Source organism: Rhinatrema bivittatum, chromosome 1 (assembly GCF_901001135.1).
Source record: "Rhinatrema bivittatum chromosome 1, aRhiBiv1.1, whole genome shotgun sequence".
NCBI lineage: Eukaryota > Metazoa > Chordata > Amphibia > Gymnophiona > Rhinatrematidae > Rhinatrema > Rhinatrema bivittatum.
The window spans coordinates 427,890,689-427,905,945 of record NC_042615.1 but is presented as its reverse complement, the minus strand read 5'-3'; positions in this window follow the sequence as shown (position 1 = coordinate 427,905,945).

Here is a 15,257-nt window from a genome sequence, read left to right as displayed (position 1 = left end):
ATTCTCAAATTTGCAAAGTGTTTGTTATAGTGGCCAAGCCTTATCATATTATACCCTCTTTATACCTTTTTAATAAAGTGACACATTCATAACTATGGTACTTCTTAGGAGGGTTTTTGCTTCTTTTGGTTTTTCTGTTTCGTTATTTTTTGTCCCTATTTTATTTATTTTCAGTGCACACTCATTTCCATTTAGTGGGCACTATTTGGATTTAGTACGCACTAAAGTGAAATAGTGTGCACTACCAAGAAGTACAGAAGCATGGATTTGAGGTGCATATATCCAAAGGAGTTGTACGTGATGGGGGGGGGGGGGGGGGAACGGACCTGATGTGCACGCACCGGGAGAGCGGCCTTGGGGTGATAGTGTCTAACAATCTGAAGCAATGTGACAGGGTGGGAGCTAAGTCCAGGGAGATTCTGGGCTGCTTAGAGAGAGGCGTATCCAGCAGGAGAAAGAAGGTGACAATGCCGCTGCCCACGCCTTTGCTGAGGCCTCACCTGGATAGAGACAGGGAGGAAATGGTGCAGAGAAAGGTGTGTGGGTTCCACACCCAAAGACTTAGGAGACTGAAAGACCTAAGTATGTATCACCCTGGTGGAGAGAAGAGAGAGGGGAGATATGATTCAGACTTTTAAATACTTGAAGGGTATTAATAATGAGCATGAATCTCTTGGGTTCTCTTGGTGATATCTGGGAATATTCTGACTTGATATCCATAAAATAATTCAGCCTGTTTTTTGAAAAATCTTCTTAATACCTCATCTCTATCAGAGATCTGGAGGAAAGAAAGGGAAACAATTGCTCGTTCTTGGATCTTTGCTTCATATGATTTCTCAATAAAATCAGTTAGGTTATCAAGAGAAGCTTCTTTTTCCATTTGTTCTTCCTGAGAGTCTCTCTCTTTAATTTTCCCTCCTGGAATGTAATAAGCTCTAGTTACTGTTGGAATAGTCTCTTCTGAGAACATCAGGATATTACTTAGGTAACTCTTAATTAGATCTTTTAACGGCATCCACTTTGTTTTAGGGAAGTTTAGTATTCTCAAGTTACTTCTACGTAACTGATTTTCTAGGAAGTCTTCCTAGCTTTGAAGAATGAAATTGTGACTCGTGGGGCAAAATTTCATTTAAAATATCCATGTCGTTGTATTTTGGTTTACAATAATAACAAGTATATATTTACTGAATTGGAACAATTACGTGTATATCTGGACTCTCACTCTGATTAGTCCTGGGAAGTTAGGCAAGAATGATAAATCTGCAAATAACCATGTGACAGTAATTATTTTTTCTTATAATTCCGCTTATTTTTATGTCAAGGGTATCTCCCTTTGCTTATAATATGGAAAAATATATTCTATTTTCTTCTTTTCTTTCTCCTTTTAAGTTGTAAGACTGAAAAGGACTGAAAAGGAATGTATATCTTGTGATATTTCCAGTTTTTCTTATAAAGTTTCAATATGTAATAATATTGTTGAAAAGTTATGAAAATAAAAAATTTAAAAAAAATAATGAGCATGAATCGAACCTCTTCTGCTGGAATGAAAGCTGTACAACTAGGGGTCATGATAAGAATCTCTAAAGGGGTAGACTCAGGATCAATGTCAGGAAATATTTCTTCATGGAAAGGGTGGTGGATGCAAGAGGTGGTGAAGACAAGAACAGTAATGGAATTGAAAAGGGCAAGGGATAAACACAGAGGACCCTAGAACAAGAGATAAAGAAAAGGGGCACTCCAGGTAACGGGGGTAATTGGCACGGAGCGTCACTTACTATCCTAAGAAAAAATAACTTGCTGGGCAGACTGGATGGATTACTTGGGTCTTTTTCTGCCTTCATTTACTACATTGTTGTGCTACTCTGTTATTTCAGTTTAGTGTGCACTAAAAACTTAACGTGTGCTAATTGAAATGAAGTAAAAAGTTGAATGAAAATGATTGTTGACAATGAGCAAACACCACAAAAGCAACCTAGATGCAAAGTTTCCCCTCTCCTTGAAAACCTGGCTGAAAGTTATAGAAGGAGAGAATAATGCAAACTTGGCCAAGGGTGTGAGCAGCACCACCAGCACTTAGCTGCCTCTGCTTCTGCCCTTCGTCCTCCCCTGATTCACTGCTGCTGCTAGGCAGAGAACACCTGGAGCCTGCTGGGTACACAGACATAGCAGAGACCCACAGCCAAAGAGAGGAGGGAAGGACTGTGCCTACAGAACTCTTATCAATCATGTAAATAACCGCTCCCTAGTAACCTGTTCCACAACATATCACACGCATGATTATATACACCTCTGTCCCCTCTCAATCTCCCTGCTGCTGGGAATGCAAAGGGATTGTTCATTTCTAGGGATCGCAGCTCTCAGTTACTGCTGACTGCTCATTTTACTATTGCTGTTTACTGGAAGACAGCACCCCCCACTATAGAATAGTGAGGAAAGCAAGCCATGCAAATACTGTAGCTCATATTGAGAAAATGCACTTCTGTCTGGAAGGAGAAAGGCAAAAGTATGATTTAGTGTGCGACAGCTTCCTTTTTAGTATTTTACAGATTAACTGATCTCACGGGATCAACATTATTGCCCCTAATCTTCAATATGTCTGTACTATTCTGTAAGCTGTATGTCTTTCAATGACTTGCACCCTTAGCTATAAGTCAGATGTAATATTATCTAAATATACTTGATTGATGCATTTCCTATGTAATTGTTTGCCTGAAAAGTTAGAGTTAAAAAAAAACAACCAAAACCTATGGTGAAAATTTAGCAGGGAACTGCCACCAGAGGGAGAGAGAATCCTAGTAAGGAGTAGTTCTCCAACTACTTAGAAGAACTTGCTACTTAAAAGGTTGAGCAGAATGACATTTGCTGTCGACATGGCACCTCTGAATCCTGTCCTTGTTTTTCTTATGAGGTAGCTTACTGTGGAGTGAATGTTCAAAGGGCTTTTGTGCACCGCAATGCCTTGTATGTACGTACATTATGTACACGCCTACAAGCAATTAAAAAACCCGCAGAGAATGTGCAAAACTCATGGTTGCGCAGAAAATTAAGCAAGTACAAAGCAGCCGTGTTTGGGGCATCTCAATGCATGGGGTTAGATGTTTGCACATACTTTGCTGTTTTATAACAAATGTACACGCGAACATCATCAAGAATGAGTGAACACTTTTACCCCTGCTATTTAATGCATCAAATTCAAACGTTCATTGTCTTTTTGGACCTGGTGTTTGGTGTGCTGGCTTCTGGTGGTGAATGGAGAGGAAAGCTTGCTAGGCATAGAGGGAAAGAGCCTGGGGCGCTAAAAGGGAAACTGTTTTCCTTGCCCATAAGTATGTTTGGTGCGTCATATTTATTATATGATAAATAAGAGGAACAGAAATATGAAAACCTGTGTAATTATACCCCACACCTCTTGCCAAAAGGAATGCACCATAGGGCAGTAAATATAACATGTGTGACAGAGTGGCAAAAGAGAAAGACCAAAAGTCATGAGAAGATGAAAGCACTGCCCTGCCCTAAAACATTTTTAAGATGTTCACACAGCCTTCTGAGAAACAAACAAAAGAAGATTGTGTCAAACTGGAAGACGAGACTAAAAATACTCCAAATCCAAGTTATCTGAAGAACCATCAGTTTCCTTACGTCATAACTGATGCAAACCAGTATGCACAGGAAAAAGAGACACCTTAAGAGACGTATATATCCTAGAGGCTAAATGGCCTACAGGACCAAAGTCCTGATACATCCCATAAAAGGGGGGTGAGGGGGGTGGGGGAGTAACCAGAAAAACGAACGTGAGAAAGGAGAGATGTTGTTAAACAGTCACGAAGCTGTGGCCAGGCATAAAACTGAGATTTGGGTAAAGCATAAGTATCTCTCAGGTCAGAGAAAAGAAGAAGAGATATATATCGCTTATAATAGAGGAGAGAAACCAAATATTATAGGTCTGCCAGCTCTTCCAACTAATAATAGCATGTCCTATAGTAATACATTTATGAAACCATAAAGGTGCCAAGCACGAAAACTGCCAGAGAGGGCCCTAGGAGGCATATAAGCAGTCATATTCAGTAAAGGCCCAATGAGTGGCGCTTAATATTGGGTGAGATTTAACAGGACAAAAAGGAGACATGCCCAGAATCCCTTCCAAAGGATATGGAGAAAAAAGTTCACCTTCTATAGAAACCCAACGGGGAGTATCAGGTATAGTGAAAGAGGAAGACAGCCAGTAATAATTTTGCTGTAAAAGAAAATCGTGATGATAGAAATCAGGAAAGTTAACCTTTCCTCAGCCTTTATCAGCTTTTAGCGTCAATAAAGCAATACGAGGGGCTTTGTGATGCCATAAAATGCAAAAAGTAATCTCAGGGCAATAGAAAACAGATGGAGAAAACACAAAACAACCGAAACCCTAACTAAATACAGAAAACATCTAGCTTTCTACAAACAACTAATCCTTAATGCTAAGAAAGAATACTACAGCAATAAAATAGAAAAGTTTGCTAACAACCCAAGAACCTTATTCTCAATAGTATCAAATCTCACCAATGACAAACAAGAATCACCTCTAAAACTACCAGAATCAAAATGTGACGAAATTGCCAAATTCTTCAGTGACAAAACTACTAACTTAAGATCCAAACTACCTAACAATACCAAACAAGAAATTAAAATGCAAAAAAGAGACGTTAACCAATGGTCATCATTTATCGAGATATCCGAGATGGAAGTTGAATCCATGCTAAAAAAACCTAAACCCGGCTCCACACATAATCAACTCAATACCAACATTTGACCTAAAAAAAAACAGCTAGCACAGTTTTCCCCTACACTAGCTAAGATCATAAAGCTATCCCTAGAAGAAGGAACAATGCCAGATATACTGAAAGGGACAAATATAAAACCAATTATAAAGAAAAAAAACAGTGACCCCCCTGATACTGAATAACTACCGCCCAGTCTCAAATCTTCCCTTACTAGCTAAACTAATAGAAAAAACAATACAGAAACAGCTAGCTGAAAACCTAGACAATAATAATATACTTTATCCGTCACAACATGGATTTTGCAAACATTACAGGACTGAAACACTACTACTCTCACTAACAGATAACATTCTAAGAGGTTTTGATAGCGGTAAACACTACATTTTAAAAATGCTAGACTTATCATAAGAACATAAGAAATTGCCATGCTGGGTCAGACCAAGGGTCCATCAAGCCCAGCATCCTGTTTCCAACAGAGGCCAAACCAGGCCACAAGAACCTGGCAATTATCCAAACACTAAGAAGATCCCATGCTACTAATGCTAGACTTATTGAGCCCTCCATCCAATCATCCCATGCACCTCTTGGTGACCATTCACTCCTTATATTAAGGAATAAATAATGTTGTTAATCTTCTCTTGTTTTGTTAATCTATATCTTCCACGCTGTCCTTGGTTAACCCCCCTCCCAGTTCATCTTCCCTTGTTAACATGTACTTTCAAACCTTTTTGTTCGAATGTAAACCGGTATGATGTCCCCACTAATACCGGTATATAAAAGTTTTGAAATAAATAAATAAATAATGCAATTAATAGCAGTGGCTATTCCCTAAGTAAACTTGATTAATAGCCGTTAATGGACTTCTCCTCCAAGAACTTATGCAACCTTTTTTGAACCCAGCTACACTAACTGCACTAACCACATCCTCTGGCAACAAATTCCAGAGCTTTATTGTGCGTTGAGTGAAAAAGAATTTTCTCCAATTAGTCTTAAATGTGCTACTTGCTAACTTCATGGAATGCCCCCTAGTCCTTCTATTATTCGAAAGTGTAAATAACCGAGTCACATCTACTCGTTCAAGACCTCTCATGATCTTAAAGACCTCTATCATATCCCCCCTCAGCCGTCTCTTCTCCAAGCTGAACAGCCCTAACTTCTTCAGCCTTTCCTCATAGGGGAGCTGTTCCATCCCCTTTATCATTTTGGTTGCCCTTCTCTGTACCTTCTCCATCACAACTATATCTTTTTTGAGATGCAGTGACCAGAATTGTACACAATATTCAAGGTATGGTCTCACCATGGAGCAATATAGAGGCATTATGACATTTTCCGTTTTATTATCCATTCCCTTCCTAATAATTCCTAACATTCTGTTTGCTTTTTTGACTGCTGTAGCACACTGAGCCAACAATTTTAAAGTATTATCCACTATGATGCCTAGATCATTTTCCTGGGTGGTTGCTCCTAATATGGAACCTAACATCGTGTAACTACAGCAAGGGTTATTTTTCCCTATATGCCACACCTTGCACTTGTCCACATTAAATTTCATCTGCCATTTGGATGCCCAATCTTCCAGTCTTGCAAGGTCCTCCTGTAATGTATCACAATCCGCTTGTGATTTAACTACTCTGAATAATTTTGTATCATCCGCAAATTTGATAACCGTACTCATTGTATTCCTTTCCAGATCATTTATATATATACTAGCGGTACCCCCGCCACGCGTTGCAGTGGCAGAGTCAGGTTCTTTTCCCTCCCTCCCCCTTCCCCTTGCTCATTTACCTCAGTCACTCATCCTCCTCCCCCTTGGTCACTCAACCCCCCTTCCCTCCCCTGTCCCCACTCCAACTCTCTCCCCTCACACTCACCTCTCCCCTCATTCTCCCTCCCCTGACACTCGCCTCCCCCCTCATTCTCCCTCCCCTCACTGTCACCTCCCCCCGCCTACTGCCTACCCTTCAGATCAGAAAACATTTGTCTTTCTATTTCTGTGGGAACCCCCCCACCGCCCCCCAAAAAAAACATTCCCAACCCTTTGAATCAAATAATAACCCCCCACCCTCCTGCCCCCCCAAGATCTGGGAAATTAAAATTGTTGGTGCTACATGTGGTCTGTCCCTGGGCGTCTGTGTACGTTATGTAGCCAAATAGGGGAGTGCCTAACCAAATTTGCACTCCCAAATTTGTTTTGTGGTCTGGGGAGGGCTATTTTGGTGCGTTCCCTAGATCGTGCAAGTTTAGTGTATGTATTTGTTTTTGAACCTCCCCCTTCCCCCAAAAAACAACCCTATGAGAAAAGTTCTCTTAAACTAATCACCCCACACTCTCCTGCCCCCCCCCCAGCCCTGCGAAAAACAGTAGCCCACCCCCCTGCCCTCCCAGAGTTGCCAAATGAATGAAACCTGCCCCTCCCTCATGACCCCTCCCCAGGATGTTCGCAATAAATTCATTACCACCCCCCACCCTCCAGACCTCCCGAGACCTGATAAAAATGTCAGTCTGTGGAGCGGGTGTTCAGGAGCAGTCCGGGAGTGATGTATTGGCGTTGGCCCGTCGGCTGCGAGCACTGAAACGGGTTCCGATGGCCCTTTGCCCTTACTTTGTCAGTGGGGTGGAGCAATGGCAGCGGTAGGTCCTCTGACATAGTAAGGGCAAAGGGCCACCGGCTGCCAGTCCTGAAAATGGCGCCGAGGGGCCCTCACCCTTATTATGTCACATGGGCTACTGCTGCCATTGGTGTCCCCGAGTGGCATAGTAAGGGAAAGGGCCATCGGCGCCATGTTGATTGCTGGCAGCTGACGGCCGTAGTGCAGGAGATGTGTCCCGGGCCGGTCCTGGCCCCCCGCTGGAGCCTCCCGGACTTCTCTCAGGTTTTGTGTGTGTTGTGAGGGCCTGGGAAGTAAATAAATTTGGCATGTGTGTGGGGGGTGTGAGGAGGGTGGATCTGTGTGTGTTGGGAGGCTGTGGGAAGTAAATAAATTTGGCATGTGTGTGGGGGGTGTGAGGAGGGTGGTTTTGTGTGTGTTGGGAGGCTGTGGGAAGTAAATCGGTGGTGGGTTTATTTTATCTGTAAAGGAAATAGTTATCTTCCGGCGAAAAAAAGTGCGCAAATGTGTTAAAATGGAAGTGAAACGGAGGAAGTGACGTCATCTGACTAAGATGGTCGCATAAATCCTTGCTCCGTCACTCCCCCCTACAAAGTTGGAGAAATAACCCGGTTCCACGGCAGTAACTTTGGAAATTGCGATCCGGAGCTACTCTATAACTTTCTTAGAATGGCTACCAAGAAAAAAGTGGTGGATTTACAAAAATTTGCCTTCGATGCCGGTGGCTCCCGATTCGCGGCTCTGACTGGCAGCGTGGAAAGCGAAGGCCCAGATGACGCAGGCTCAGCAGTGCACTCGGAGCCACAAGAAATAGAAGGTGGAGAGGAACCGATCCTTAAGAAAGATTTAATATATTGGTTTCGAGACTTGAAAACAGATATCCGATCACTGACGGGTGAATTTCGGGAGGCAATTTCCTCACTTCGTGCGGATCTCCAGGTACTGGGCCATAGAGTAGAGGAGAGTGAGCGGCGATTGGAGGAGCAAGATACCCGGATTAAAGCTGTGAGCACAGATATTATTAATATTCAACAACTTCATGAGGACACCGCTCTTAAGCTCGAAGACTTGGAAAATCGCACACAACGCAATAATCTGCGGATTAGGGGTCTTCCGGAGGAGCCTGCGTACATGAATGTTCCGGAGATTGTCCCTAGGATTTGCAGGGCGCTTTTACAAGCAGCCGCGGCATCGGGGGAGGGGGGCTTCCTCGGAGGTACCAGCTGAAATTTTGGTGGAACGGGCGCACAGAGCCCTTGGCACGGCACCGAGGAATACCCCCCGGGACATTGTAGTCTGTCTACAAAGATTCCCAGTTAAGGAGGCAATCGTTAAAGCTGCCAGGCAATTGGAGGCGTTTGAATGGGAAGGTCATCCCATATCTATTTATCACGACTTGTCCCCAGCCACTCTGAATCGACGGAGGGAATTTCTACCGATCACGACCCTCCTACGGAAGGAACATCATCGTTATCGTTGGGTTTACCCTATCGGACTGGTCTTCACAGTCAAGGGAATATCGTCACGTGTCAAGACGCCTGAGGAGGCCGCGGACATTCTACGTGCGGCTGGGATGACGGTCGATCTTCACTTTAAGGAGCCCACTAGTACTCAACCGGTACTTGAGCCAGCGAAATAGCAGCAAGTCGGGCAAGGCCGCAGGCGTCTGAAGCGGACATCGGGACCGGGACAATTGTGGCAACCTTCGCACTCTGCCAGTGGTTCTAATACCTGAGGTCTGCTTTCCTCACTGAGTGCAAAGGCTATGTGGAGACATAGTACCTGGATAAGGAACTGAGGGATGTCTTTTTCTTATGCATGGTTGCTAGTTATATTATGTTTTGTGTTGGAATTACTGCCATTTGTTTGGGAACTGAGGTTTATGAATGTTTATTTTGCTATAGGGGGGAGGGGGAAGTCGGTCACTTCCTCTATAGGAGTCTTCTCCATGAGAGGAGACTGTAGGTACATTGGGGGGCTTTGGGAGGGGGTGGGGGGTGGGAAGAGCTGGGATAGCAGAGGGATTCTGCACTGGTATTTGGGGCACTTAATGTAATGGTGGGAAATGGGAGATGGTTGCTGGATGTAGACGGGAGATGTGTACAAAATGGCCTGCTGGGTACACAGACATAGCAGAGACCCACAGCCAAAGAGAGGAGGGAAGGACTGTGCCTACAGAACTCTTATCAATCATGTAAATAACCGCTCCCTAGTAACCTGTTCCACAACATATCACACGCATGATTATATACACCTCTGTCCCCTCTCAATCTCCCTGCTGCTGGGAATGCAAAGGGATTGTTCATTTCTAGGGATCGCAGCTCTCAGTTACTGCTGACTGCTCATTTTACTATTGCTGTTTACTGGAAGACAGCACCCCCCACTATAGAATAGTGAGGAAAGCAAGCCATGCAAATACTGTAGCTCATATTGAGAAAATGCACTTCTGTCTGGAAGGAGAAAGGCAAAAGTATGATTTAGTGTGCGACAGCTTCCTTTTTAGTATTTTACAGATTAACTGATCTCACGGGATCAACATTATTGCCCCTAATCTTCAATATGTCTGTACTATTCTGTAAGCTGTATGTCTTTCAATGACTTGCACCCTTAGCTATAAGTCAGATGTAATATTATCTAAATATACTTGATTGATGCATTTCCTATGTAATTGTTTGCCTGAAAAGTTAGAGTTAAAAAAAAACAACCAAAACCTATGGTGAAAATTTAGCAGGGAACTGCCACCAGAGGGAGAGAGAATCCTAGTAAGGAGTAGTTCTCCAACTACTTAGAAGAACTTGCTACTTAAAAGGTTGAGCAGAATGACATTTGCTGTCGACATGGCACCTCTGAATCCTGTCCTTGTTTTTCTTATGAGGTAGCTTACTGTGGAGTGAATGTTCAAAGGGCTTTTGTGCACCGCAATGCCATGTATGTACGTACATTATGTACACGCCTACAAGCAATTAAAAAACCCGCAGAGAATGTGCAAAACTCATGGTTGCGCAGAAAATTAAGCAAGTACAAAGCAGCCGTGTTTGGGGCATCTCAATGCATGGGGTTAGATGTTTGCACATACTTTGCTGTTTTATAACAAATGTACACGCGAACATCATCAAGAATGAGTGAACACTTTTACCCCTGCTATTTAATGCATCAAATTCAAACGTTCATTGTCTTTTTGGACCTGGTGTTTGGTGTGCTGGCTTCTGGTGGTGAATGGAGAGGAAAGCTTGCTAGGCATAGAGGGAAAGAGCCTGGGGCGCTAAAAGGGAAACTGTTTTCCTTGCCCATAAGTATGTTTGGTGCATCATATTTATTATATGATAAATAAGAGGAACAGAAATATGAAAACCTGTGTAATTATACCCCACACCTCTTGCCAAAAGGAATGCACCATAGGGCAGTAAATATAACATGTGTGACAGAGTGGCAAAAGAGAAAGACCAAAAGTCATGAGAAGATGAAAGCACTGCCCTGCCCTAAAACATTTTTAAGATGTTCACACAGCCTTCTGAGAAACAAACAAAAGAAGATTGTGTCAAACTGGAAGACGAGACTAAAAATACTCCAAATCCAAGTTATCTGAAGAACCATCAGTTTCCTTACGTCATAACTGATGCAAACCAGTATGCACAGGAAAAAGAGACACCTTAAGAGACGTATATATCCTAGAGACTAAATGGCCTACAGGACCAAAGTCCTGATACATCCCATAAAAGGGGGGTGAGGGGGGTGGGGGAGTAACCAGAAAAAACGAACGTGAGAAAGGAGAGATGTTGTTAAACAGTCACGAAGCTGTGGCCAGGCATAAAACTGAGATTTGGGGTAAAGCATAAGTATCTCTCAGGTCAGAGAAAAGAAGAAGAGATATATATCGCTTATAATAGAGGAGAGAACCAAATATTATAGGTCTGCCAGCTCTTCCAACTAATAATAGCATGTCCTATAGTAATACATTTATGAAACCATAAAGGTGCCAAGCACGAAAACTGCCAGAGAGGGCCCTAGGAGGCATATAAGCAGTCATATTCAGTAAAGGCCCAATGAGTGGCGCTTAATATTGGGTGAGATTTAACAGGACAAAAAGGAGACATGCCCAGAATCCCTTCCAAAGGATATGGAGAAAAAAGTTCACCTTCTATAGAAACCCAACGGGGAGTATCAGGTATAGTGAAAGAGGAAGACAGCCAGTAATAATTTTGCTGTAAAAGAAAATCGTGATGATAGAAATCAGGAAAGTTAACCTTTCCTCAGCCTTTATCAGCTTTTAGCGTCAATAAAGCAATACGAGGGGCTTTGTGATGCCATAAAATGCAAAAAGTAATCTCAGGGCAATAGAAAACAGATGGAGAAAACACAAAACAACCGAAACCCTAACTAAATACAGAAAACATCTAGCTTTCTACAAACAACTAATCCTTAATGCTAAGAAAGAATACTACAGCAATAAAATAGAAAAGTTTGCTAACAACCCAAGAACCTTATTCTCAATAGTATCAAATCTCACCAATGACAAACAAGAATCACCTCTAAAACTACCAGAATCAAAATGTGACGAAATTGCCAAATTCTTCAGTGACAAAACTACTAACTTAAGATCCAAACTACCTAACAATACCAAACAAGAAATTAAAATGCAAAAAAGAGACGTTAACCAATGGTCATCATTTATCGAGATATCCGAGATGGAAGTTGAATCCATGCTAAAAAACCTAAACCCGGCTCCACACATAATCAACTCAATACCAACATTTGACCTAAAAAAAAACAGCTAGCACAGTTTCCCCTACACTAGCTAAGATCATAAAGCTATCCCTAGAAGAAGGAACAATGCCAGATATACTGAAAGGGACAAATATAAAACCAATTATAAAGAAAAAAAACAGTGACCCCCCTGATACTGAATAACTACCGCCCAGTCTCAAATCTTCCCTTACTAGCTAAACTAATAGAAAAAACAATACAGAAACAGCTAGCTGAAAACCTAGACAATAATAATATACTTTATCCGTCACAACATGGATTTTGCAAACATTACAGGACTGAAACACTACTACTCTCACTAACAGATAACATTCTAAGAGGTTTTGATAGCGGTAAACACTACATTTTAAAAATGCTAGACTTATCATAAGAACATAAGAAATTGCCATGCTGGGTCAGACCAAGGGTCCATCAAGCCCAGCATCCTGTTTCCAACAGAGGCCAAACCAGGCCACAAGAACCTGGCAATTATCCAAACACTAAGAAGATCCCATGCTACTAATGCTAGACTTATTGAGCCCTCCATCCAATCATCCCATGCACCTCTTGGTGACCATTCACTCCTTATATTAAGGAATAAATAATGTTGTTAATCTTCTCTTGTTTTGTTAATCTATATCTTCCACGCTGTCCTTGGTTAACCCCCCTCCCAGTTCATCTTCCCTTGTTAACATGTACTTTCAAACCTTTTTGTTCGAATGTAAACCGGTATGATGTCCCCACTAATACCGGTATATAAAAGTTTTGAAATAAATAAATAAATAATGCAATTAATAGCAGTGGCTATTCCCTAAGTAAACTTGATTAATAGCCGTTAATGGACTTCTCCTCCAAGAACTTATGCAAACCTTTTTTGAACCCAGCTACACTAACTGCACTAACCACATCCTCTGGCAACAAATTCCAGAGCTTTATTGTGCGTTGAGTGAAAAAGAATTTTCTCCAATTAGTCTTAAATGTGCTACTTGCTAACTTCATGGAATGCCCCCTAGTCCTTCTATTATTCGAAAGTGTAAATAACCGAGTCACATCTACTCGTTCAAGACCTCTCATGATCTTAAAGACCTCTATCATATCCCCCCTCAGCCGTCTCTTCTCCAAGCTGAACAGCCCTAACTTCTTCAGCCTTTCCTCATAGGGGAGCTGTTCCATCCCCTTTATCATTTTGGTTGCCCTTCTCTGTACCTTCTCCATCACAACTATATCTTTTTTGAGATGCAGTGACCAGAATTGTACACAATATTCAAGGTATGGTCTCACCATGGAGCAATATAGAGGCATTATGACATTTTCCGTTTTATTATCCATTCCCTTCCTAATAATTCCTAACATTCTGTTTGCTTTTTTGACTGCTGTAGCACACTGAGCCAACAATTTTAAAGTATTATCCACTATGATGCCTAGATCATTTTCCTGGGTGGTTGCTCCTAATATGGAACCTAACATCGTGTAACTACAGCAAGGGTTATTTTTCCCTATATGCCACACCTTGCACTTGTCCACATTAAATTTCATCTGCCATTTGGATGCCCAATCTTCCAGTCTTGCAAGGTCCTCCTGTAATGTATCACAATCCGCTTGTGATTTAACTACTCTGAATAATTTTGTATCATCCGCAAATTTGATAACCGTACTCATTGTATTCCTTTCCAGATCATTTATATATATACTAGCGGTACCCCGCCACGCGTTGCAGTGGCAGAGTCAGGTTCTTTTCCCTCCCTCCCCCTTCCCCTTGCTCATTTACCTCAGTCACTCATCCTCCTCCCCCTTGGTCACTCAACCCCCCTTCCCTCCCCTGTCCCCACTCCAACTCTCTCCCCTCACACTCACCTCTCCCCTCATTCTCCCTCCCCTGACACTCGCCTCCCCCCTCATTCTCCCTCCCCTCACTGTCACCTCCCCCCGCCTACTGCCTACCCTTCAGATCAGAAAACATTTGTCTTTCTATTTCTGTGGGAACCCCCCCACCGCCCCCCAAAAAAAACATTCCCAACCCTTTGAATCAAATAATAACCCCCCACCCTCCTGCCCCCCCAAGATCTGGGAAATTAAAATTGTTGGTGCTACATGTGGTCTGTCCCTGGGCGTCTGTGTACGTTATGTAGCCAAATAGGGGAGTGCCTAACCAAATTTGCACTCCCAAATTTGTTTTGTGGTCTGGGGAGGGCTATTTTGGTGCGTTCCCGAGATCGTGCAAGTTTAGTGTATGTATTTGTTTTTGAACCTCCCCCTTCCCCCAAAAAACAACCCTATGAGAAAAGTTCTCTTAAACTAATCACCCCACACTCTCCTGCCCCCCCCCAGCCCTGCGAAAAACAGTAGCCCACCCCCCTGCCCTCCCAGAGTTGCCAAATGAATGAAACCTGCCCCTCCCTCATGACCCCTCCCCAGGATGTTCGCAATAAATTCATTACCACCCCCCCACCCTCCAGACCTCCCGAGACCTGATAAAAATGTCAGTCTGTGGAGCGGGTGTTCAGGAGCAGTCCGGGAGTGATGTATTGGCGTTGGCCCGTCGGCTGCGAGCACTGAAACGGGTTCCGATGGCCCTTTGCCCTTACTTTGTCAGTGGGGTGGAGCAATGGCAGCGGTAGGTCCTCTGACATAGTAAGGGCAAAGGGCCACCGGCTGCCAGTCCTGAAAATGGCGCCGAGGGGCCCTCACCCTTATTATGTCACATGGGCTACTGCTGCCATTGGTGTCCCCGAGTGGCATAGTAAGGGAAAGGGCCATCGGCGCCATGTTGATTGCTGGCAGCTGACGGCCGTAGTGCAGGAGATGTGTCCCGGGCCGGTCCTGGCCCCCCGCTGGAGCCTCCCGGACTTCTCTCAGGTTTTGTGTGTGTTGTGAGGGCCTGGGAAGTAAATAAATTTGGCATGTGTGTGGGGGGTGTGAGGAGGGTGGTTTTGTGTGTGTTGGGAGGCTGTGGGAAGTAAATAAATTTGGCATGTGTGTGGGGGGTGTGAGGAGGGTGGTTTTGTGTGTGTTGGGAGGCTGTGGGAAGTAAATCGGTGGTGGGTTTATTTTATCTGTAAAGGAAATAGTTATCTTCCGGCGAAAAAAAAGTGCGCAAATGTGTTAAAATGGAAGTGAAACGGAGGAAGTGACGTCATCTGACTAA